At 45.4% G+C, this 8,142-nt stretch overlaps 1 protein-coding gene across 2 annotated transcripts in view; it reads left to right on the top strand.

Annotated features, from left to right (window-relative positions):
• The first annotated feature begins 1,536 nt into the window (after positions 1 to 1,536).
• TTBK2 (tau tubulin kinase 2) overlaps positions 1,537 to 8,142 on the top strand; it is a 646,589-nt gene continuing 639,983 nt past the window's right edge. For both annotated transcript variants that reach the window (XM_086937102.1, XM_086937100.1), the window contains exon 1: positions 1,537 to 1,765. The gene's annotated coding sequence lies outside the window, so the exon portion shown is untranslated. The remainder of the gene's footprint in view (positions 1,766 to 8,142) is intronic.

Here is an 8,142-nt window from a genome sequence, read left to right as displayed (position 1 = left end):
TATGCGGCCATTTTGGCTGCCGTCTTGGCCAAGGGTGACATTCTTGATGGGACTCTACTGTCTGCAACTCTGCAGACAAAGGCTCAGCTCATAATCAATATGAAAAGGTGAGTGAGTGAGTAAGTGAAGGGATGGGTGGATGGCTGGATGGATTAGTGAAATGGTGAATGGATGAATGAGCGGGTGAATGGATGGATAATCAGAGAAAGGATTAATGGATGGATGAGGGAGTGGAAGGATGGGTGAGAAAAAAGGTAAATAGATGGATGTATGGGTGGATGGGTAGATGGATGGGTAAAAGGGTGGGTGGATAAGTGAAAGGGTGGATGATGGGCGATTGAGTGGGTGGATGGATGAGTGAAATGAAGGATGGATTGATGAATTGATAAGCGAAAAGGTGAAAAGATGAGTGAAAGGGTTGATGTAAGGATGAATGAGTGAGTGAAAGGGAGAGTAGATGGACAAAAGGATGGATAGATGAGTAAAAGAGTGGATTGATGAGAGAAAGGAGGGATGAGTGATAGGGTAAATGGATGGATTCATGAGCAGATGGGTACCCGGTGGGTGGGTGGATGGCTAAGTGAAAGGGTCGATGGAGAAAGGGAGGATGAATGGATGACTGAAAGGGTGAATGGGTGGAAGGATGAGTGCGTGGGTGGATGGATGAGTAAGTGAAAGGATGGCTGGATGGGTGAATGGGTAAATAGATGGATAGGTGGAAGAGTGGATGAATGAGTGTACGGATGGATAGGGTAAAAGGGTGAATGGATGAGTGAAAGGGTGGATGGAGGGATGGATGAGTGAAAAGATGGATGGAAGGATACATGATGGATAGGTTTGCAAATGGTTGAATAGGTTTGGATATGGATAGGCTTACTTATATACTATTCCGCGACCTCCTCTGATGTGTCTGTAAAACTTACCCTTTGTCCTGAATTCTGACCTCCTGTCCTGAATTTTTGTCCTTAATTTTGACCCTTTGTCCTGAATTTTGACACTCACCGTCCTGAATTTGCACCCATTCCAGTTGGTCATCCTAATTAACATTATAATGCGTACAAAATAAAAATTTTGCTGCAAAGTATTAGGCGCTCACCTTACAAGACCCGTACCTTAAAACGAAAAAATGGTCATGTTTTAAAAAGAAGAAAACAAGCTCACACAGACACGGACTATCAGCATCACGAATCACTGCTGACCAATTTTGAGAATGACAGGATTCTGATACATTCAGGCTGCGCCTTCACGTCTTGAACGTAAAACTACAATTCCCGGCATGTCTTTCGCATTTCCTTTACTGCGCATGTGTAGTGACCACTGTGACGCTTTACCCAGGTAACCGCACTCTCTACCAACCCTGAATCCAGCAGCATTCAAAGAAATTTAGGGTGGGGAACAAATGCCTAGCGAAGCCTCACCATTAACAGACAGTGACGGACCGCCTTTTGCCCCAATCAGGTTACGGAACCGGGCAGGAGACGCAGTGGCCGTAGGCGTGGCTAGGGAGGTGGGCGGCGCATCAGGGTAGGTTGCGCTGAGTCTTGTTGCGAAGGTAGGCTAGTGACGTCGCATGTACCGCAGTGATGGAGCAGGGACGGTGGCAGGGGCAGCGGGGTTAAATGGGGAAAGGGATATCCACCGGAGAATTATCTGGAAGGACCAGGGAGTGCTGCCTTCCCGACCGACCCGGAGGGCAATGAAGGGCCGCTGCCCTTTCGCCTGTCTGGGCTGAGGCTCCGCACAGGGATGCGCTGCCCACCTCCAGGTAAGGACATCTCTTTATCAGCCCCCCCTCATCATCCCCAACCCCCGACTGCATCACACACCCAGGGCGCAGCGTCACAACAGAGTATCTGATGGGAGGCCGACAGTGTGATAGCGGTCTCGGAGGTCCTAGAATTAAATCACATGGGCGTGGATGCCCTGTGCCGAGGAAGTGACGAGCATTGAACTTGGACCGGGGACCAGGAGGCTGTCATCCAGAGGAGTTCATCTCTGCACCCCTGCCTGTCCTCCATGGGTGCACTGCTTCCCCTTCATGCATGTCTGCCTCCAGGCAGTCTTTCATGCATTCTTGCATTCATCCCTGATTGCAGTTCTTCCACTCACTATGTATTGAAACCAATAGTCTTTGTGTTCTTTCATGCAGTCATTATTTCCTTCATGAAGTCTTTCTTGCATCCAGTCCTTTATGCGTTTCATCCACAATTGTGTATCTGAGGCTTTGCATCCCTTCATTCAGTTTTCTTTTATGCAGTCTTTTTCCCTGCATGCAGCCATTCCTTCACATTGGCCTTCGTGCATGCAGCCATTAATTCAGCCATTCATGCAGTCCCTTCTCGCTATGCATTGAATTAGTGCAGTGTGTCCACTTTTTATGCATTGATTTCCCATGCTTTGCATTTCTACGTTCATCCCTTCATTCTTGCAGTCATTCCCTCTTGTAGTAATGAATTCATTATTGCATAGTCATTCGTGTAGTTCCCCCATCCTTTGTGGAGTGAATTCCTGATGTTTTCCATTCCTCCCTACAGAAACCCCTTCTGCATGCTTACCCCCTTCAGCATGCTTACCCCCTTCATTCTGGCATTTTTGCTTTCTTCATGTTGTCACACCTTCTTTATGACACTTCTTGCTTCCTTCATGCTTTACTTGAACTTGCAGTCGCTCCTTACTTGATGCATTCACTTAATTTACGTCTTTCTTCATGCAGTGATTAATTAGCAGTTTTTCATGTTACCACTGCCCCCCACACTCATACACCTTTACACACACAACCCTTCGTTTACTCAGTGCATCATCCAGGCCATCATTCCGCATAATGCACTCCTTTCTCAATGCCATCCTTCTTATTTCCTTCTGGGATGCATTCATCATTCCTTCCCTATATGCGTTAACTTCTTACTTCATGCTGCCTTTTATTGTTTCAACACTTCTTTCCTCGTGTGTACACTTGTGCCTTCTCCCAGACATTCACCCTTTTTGTATTCAACAGTCTTCATGCCTTGGTTCATGGATGTTCCCACCTTAGTGCATTTATTGGTGCATTAAACCCTTTCGTCCTTGCTTCCTAATGTTTTCCTTAAAGTGTTCATTCATTCAGCAGTTCCTCCATGCATTCACGACTTCTTCCCTCCATGCATGCATTCACGCCTTCCTCCCTCCATGCATTCACGCCTTCCTCGAGTTCATTCTTTCATTGCAAACATTTCCTTGACACAAACTCTATTTCTCGCATTCTTAACTTCATTCACACTAGCACACCGGTGTTCCTGCATTCGTTATCTCCCGTTGTAATTGTTATGCATATGTGTATTTCATCCGTGAATGTGGTTTTTTTAAAGGTTTTTGTTTGTTCAGTCACTCCTCTGTTTACATGCCATTCATTTTGCTCCTTTCTCAATGCATCCATGATGGGTGGTGTTCTTGGGGTCACCTAGGGCTTAGGTCGCTTAGGGCTTGTTCCATGCACATGCCGCCTGTTTATATGCTGTCAGTCGTCCCCTTCCCTTTTGTTGTTCTTCGCACTGGCTAATTATCTCGTGCGTGCATGCACCTGAGCCCGCCCCTTGCCGTGTGCCCCGGGGTGGCCAGCCGGCGTACCATCGCTGTGCGGTGTTCGCCATTGACACCCCGAGTGTTTTCACGTTGTGGATATTACACGGCGGCTGCATCAGCACCCGAATACTGATAGGCCGGGGTCAGCTGAGCTCGGGGGATTGTCAGAGTGAAACGTGCCGTGCGTGTGTGCGTGTAAAGGCTTCCGTGTGTGTGTGTGTGTGTGAGAGCATCCCACCCCCTGCCGCTCCTGATGTCTGTCAGAAGAGGGAGTGGGAGGAGGGAGAGGACAAAGATGGGCTTCAGTCGCTAACCTTGAGGGTGTGTGCGCGGCGCAGCGGTGGCTAGCTAGCGCCTCGGCGGAGCTGCATCTGCAGAGAAGGCACACACCGCAGTGTACGTACCACAACCTGCGCGCTGCTCACCCGCAGACAGATGGCCAAGAACAGAGGGTCCTCGCTATGATTATGAATCCAACCCGGGGAGGGGGCTGGCTGTTATTTTGGAAGAGGATAGCTGCCCCATCTTTAATTAAAAACGAGGCGCTGTTAAGGACTGGACATCCGAGCCGAGCGCTGCGGTTGTCTGAGGCCGTTCTGCAGTTAGACGTGTGTCCATCGCACATCGACTGCAGGTTCAGTCTACGGACACGGGTTTGATCAGATATGGCCCCGTGCAGACTGTGCCTTGCCTGTGTTAGAATCTAGACTCGTATCAGTCGCGTGCGGAAGCATCGCTGGCACCTGGCAGTGTGCCAGCCTGCGGAGGGCATCTCCCGGCCTGTGGGCAGTGTTTTGTACATCTCTGGCGGATAGTGACTGAGGTCAGTCATCCCGCGAGGACAGGGTGGCCCTCCCTGCATCCATCACTCTGGGCTCATCAGGTGAACGCTGCTGTCAAATGCTCTTAGCTGTGTGCCGAGGCTGCAGAACGGGCTCTTTAAATGCGCTGCTCTGCATGGGGACTGAAAAAACCCGTAGTAACACGAGGCCGTCCTTCGTGTGCCGAGCTTCCATTTTCATAGGTTCAATCCCTGCATGTGATATATACAACGCCCAGGGTTAAACGAGGGCCTGTGGTCGTTTGGAAAACTAACATTGCTTCAATATTGATATGGAAATGTCTTTGTGTGTTGTTATAAAATTATATTTTCTGTATTGGATCCACGATCGAGGCCTTCGTTGTCAGATTTAGAGCACACACAAGGCCAGTGCTGTAGCATTTGTCTCGCTGCCTATTCTGAGCCGCTGCTTTGAGACTGCTGTATCATATTGCACGTACCAGGCATGCATGCAGGCTTTCCATCCTGCAATATTCTGATAGGGTGTGTCCTTGCACAATGGAAAGAGAATGCTTTGCTTTGATAACCGGCTCCCAAGGTGATGGTGCTGTTCAAGTGTCAAAGTAGATAAAAAAAGTACTCGCCACCAAACAAGCATCGCAAGCAGTGATTGAATTTTGTTTAATACTATGTTTTATACTTACGCGAGCTGTACGCTGAAAATGAACTGTTTCCCTGTTAGCAAATTGCCTTGAATCGAGGATTGCTGATTATGACAAAAAGCATAATAAGAGATATTTGTATTGGCAGCTAGTCTTGAGTTTTCGCTTAACAATAGATAATGTTTTACTGTTTTCCTATACTGAATTCATCGTTCCAACCGAGCTGTAGAGAATTAACTGTTTTCATTTTTTAAACAGTGTTAGACTTTAGTAATTTTGGAAATTTGCGATTGATCGAAATTGTTAATCTAGGAGCTTGTAATCGTTTTTGTCTTTTTCTTAATTTGATGCCTTTTATATCTAACATTTTTCTCTTGAAAAAAACTCTAGCTAGCGCAAGTAGAATAACTGCTTTTCATGCATGCATCTCACGGCTCTTTAGGTGGGATGTTTACTGTTCTATTCTGTATCGCTCTTAAGTTTAGCTACCTTTGTTCCTGCTTATCCACTGGACGCATCCCTTGAGTTGGCTGGATTGAATGAAATGAGCAAAAGTCGCTCTGTCATTCTTTTCATCCAAGTACTTTTTATAATGTAAGTAGAATCCATGCTCATGAAGTTGGAATAGGTAGTCCTCCTTGCGGCCAAAGCAACCTTCACCCGGTCTCCCCATACCTTAATGGGTGTCTCTGGTACTTGGCGCTCTTCCTTTGCTGGCTTGCTAGCACACCTTAAGTACTTAGGATTTAAAAGGACAGTTTGCCCTTCCGGCCTCTAGTACACCAGTTAAGCATAACCCATGCAGCTAAAAAAGGAGCAAACCAACTAACATTAGGAATTGGGGTACAATTAAATGATTCAACGGCAATCTAAAATCATTAGCACTGAACTGAGCAGATCTGTTTGTTCTCGCATTATCAATTGCTCTTTTAAACTGGGTGCGGTACATGGGAAATAGTACAAAGCAGCTAGTTGCATGTTCCACCTCTAGCAATGGATGCAGTTAAATCTCTTCTGCATCAAATGAATGAAAATGGACACGTGGTTTTGGAGGCCGGTATGTACTGACACCTTTCCCATCCATCTATGTAGTCTTACTGGGTGCACCTCCAATGCCAACACAAAAAGTGTGAAACCTGCATGTATTCACCAAGACCTATTCTATTATATCCTCTTTTTTAGGGAATGCTGCCCACCTCCTGCAACTCCTTCACAAAATCACCTTGGATGACGGGCCGACTCCACACATTATGGTCCCTTTTATGTAAATACAGTTTAGCGCCTCCTGCCAGTTGGAACTGATCTCCATGACACCACAGGAAGTGATATTACAAGTACTGGTATTCCAAAACAAATGTACGTTGAATAAAATCATTTACAACACTCACTAACCTAGATTTACACATTCTAACTCTCTCTAATGGGTGCACAGTGTCTAATATCACAATACATGGGCAAAATAACGTTAAATCCCTGTAAAATGTAAGAGGGCAAACTTGTCACCCAAAATGCCAGTGCACATTTGTTTCAGTTATTCCTCTGATATCTTTGACCCCCAGAGAGATAACGAGGTGGAATACATCTGCAATTTGTTAGATTATTATACAAAGATTACTAAATGAAAGGTGCATTATATGTGCTTGTGTCAATCGCGTTCCCCAACTTTGTCACATGCCCCTTTTCCAGGCACGGATTAAACATTTTATAAATCCTTACTTTACGGTCAGACACCTCCCCATGAAATGCCAGATAGGTCCTGAGTATCTTTCACAAATCAATGGTTGTATTTTATAATGTTACCATAGCACGCATATTTGCCTATTGATCATTTATAATGTGCATACTACATTCAATCACTCCTGGCGTCTTCTCCAGCAGCACTTAGCTTTCCAGCACTTGTTTAGCTTTTTCTTACTGTAAGTGTGAGCATGCAGTGTAAGGATTTCTAAAAATCTAGAACAAGCTGACACGGTGTCACTTAACAGTTGCATTCGGTGTACTTTCCGAAGACCCTGATATCTCTAGTCTACAAATGTTAATCTTTCACATCTGAGGGATGGCTTTTTCTTGCGGGGGGCGGGGGGAGTTGAGAGGGGAAGGTCAGGCAGCAAGGTTAGTGTGCTGCCATTAAGTGGTGATAAATTAAAAGTAAAGACCAGATATACTGTATTTTTATTATCATACCTTCGGTGCTCCAATGGCAAAATATTACTTAGCCTGGAGTGAAGCTAATCTGTATACTGTATCTGGCATTGCACTGTGGAGCATGAGGTACACTTGAAGCAGGAATGTCAGAGTTGAACTGCTTGCGCCCCCGTCTTGGACAGGGGCCACTAAAAAATGCATGCTTCAGAAGGCCCACACAACATAAATGTACAGATTTTAAATCCATTCAACAAATGCAAAGTCCAGTGTGCCAGTCATTTGCTTTGCTAAACATCTCATTAGCATCAACATAATTTGTATAAGTCACTCTTATATTCTGAGGTTCATCGTATGCAGAGCTTTGATGATCTGCAATCATTTAACTTCTTGGATGTTTGCATACCTCTGCCAGAGAACTTTTTAAAAGAATAGTTTTTAAGTTGTTACATCATATACACCTCTTTGTGCACCCATAAAATCTGTAATTTTTCGACACACTCAGGGCTATGTGTCAGTGTAAACCTCACATCACTATCATTGCAACCTGAAGATATTTGAAAAATCTGGCTATATTTCATTTTTTAATAAACATGCTCAATATTGTTTTCTATTTCTGAAATAGACAAAGCTGAATGCCATAATGTCTGAAATCTGGCAATACAAAATATATGTGGGTTTGTGTAGGGAATGTACTCCTTACATTCAGTTGATAATATAGTAGCTGATTAGTAAATTGTGGCAGTCCCTCTTTATGGTGTGCTGGCCATTTAATGATTGATATCAAATTCAGAATTCTAGGGAAAGCATAAAACTATGTATTACCTGGGGGGCGTGACCGGGCAAGTTTGACCTGCCTGGAATCCTGTTCCATCCTGACACTGCTGTAGCCTATGGAAAGGGTATACATCTGCCTTGCAAGCCCCTGTGGTGCTGTGCCTGAACTTTGGGGCAGCCATCGAGTGTTGGGGGCAGCAAGGTGGAACACAGCAGCTCCGG

Source organism: Lissotriton vulgaris, chromosome 9 (genome assembly GCF_964263255.1).
Source record: "Lissotriton vulgaris chromosome 9, aLisVul1.2, whole genome shotgun sequence".
Taxonomy (NCBI): Eukaryota; Metazoa; Chordata; class Amphibia; order Caudata; family Salamandridae; genus Lissotriton; species Lissotriton vulgaris.
Note: the sequence above shows the minus strand (reverse complement) of the source record. Positions and strands in the feature narration are given on the sequence as shown.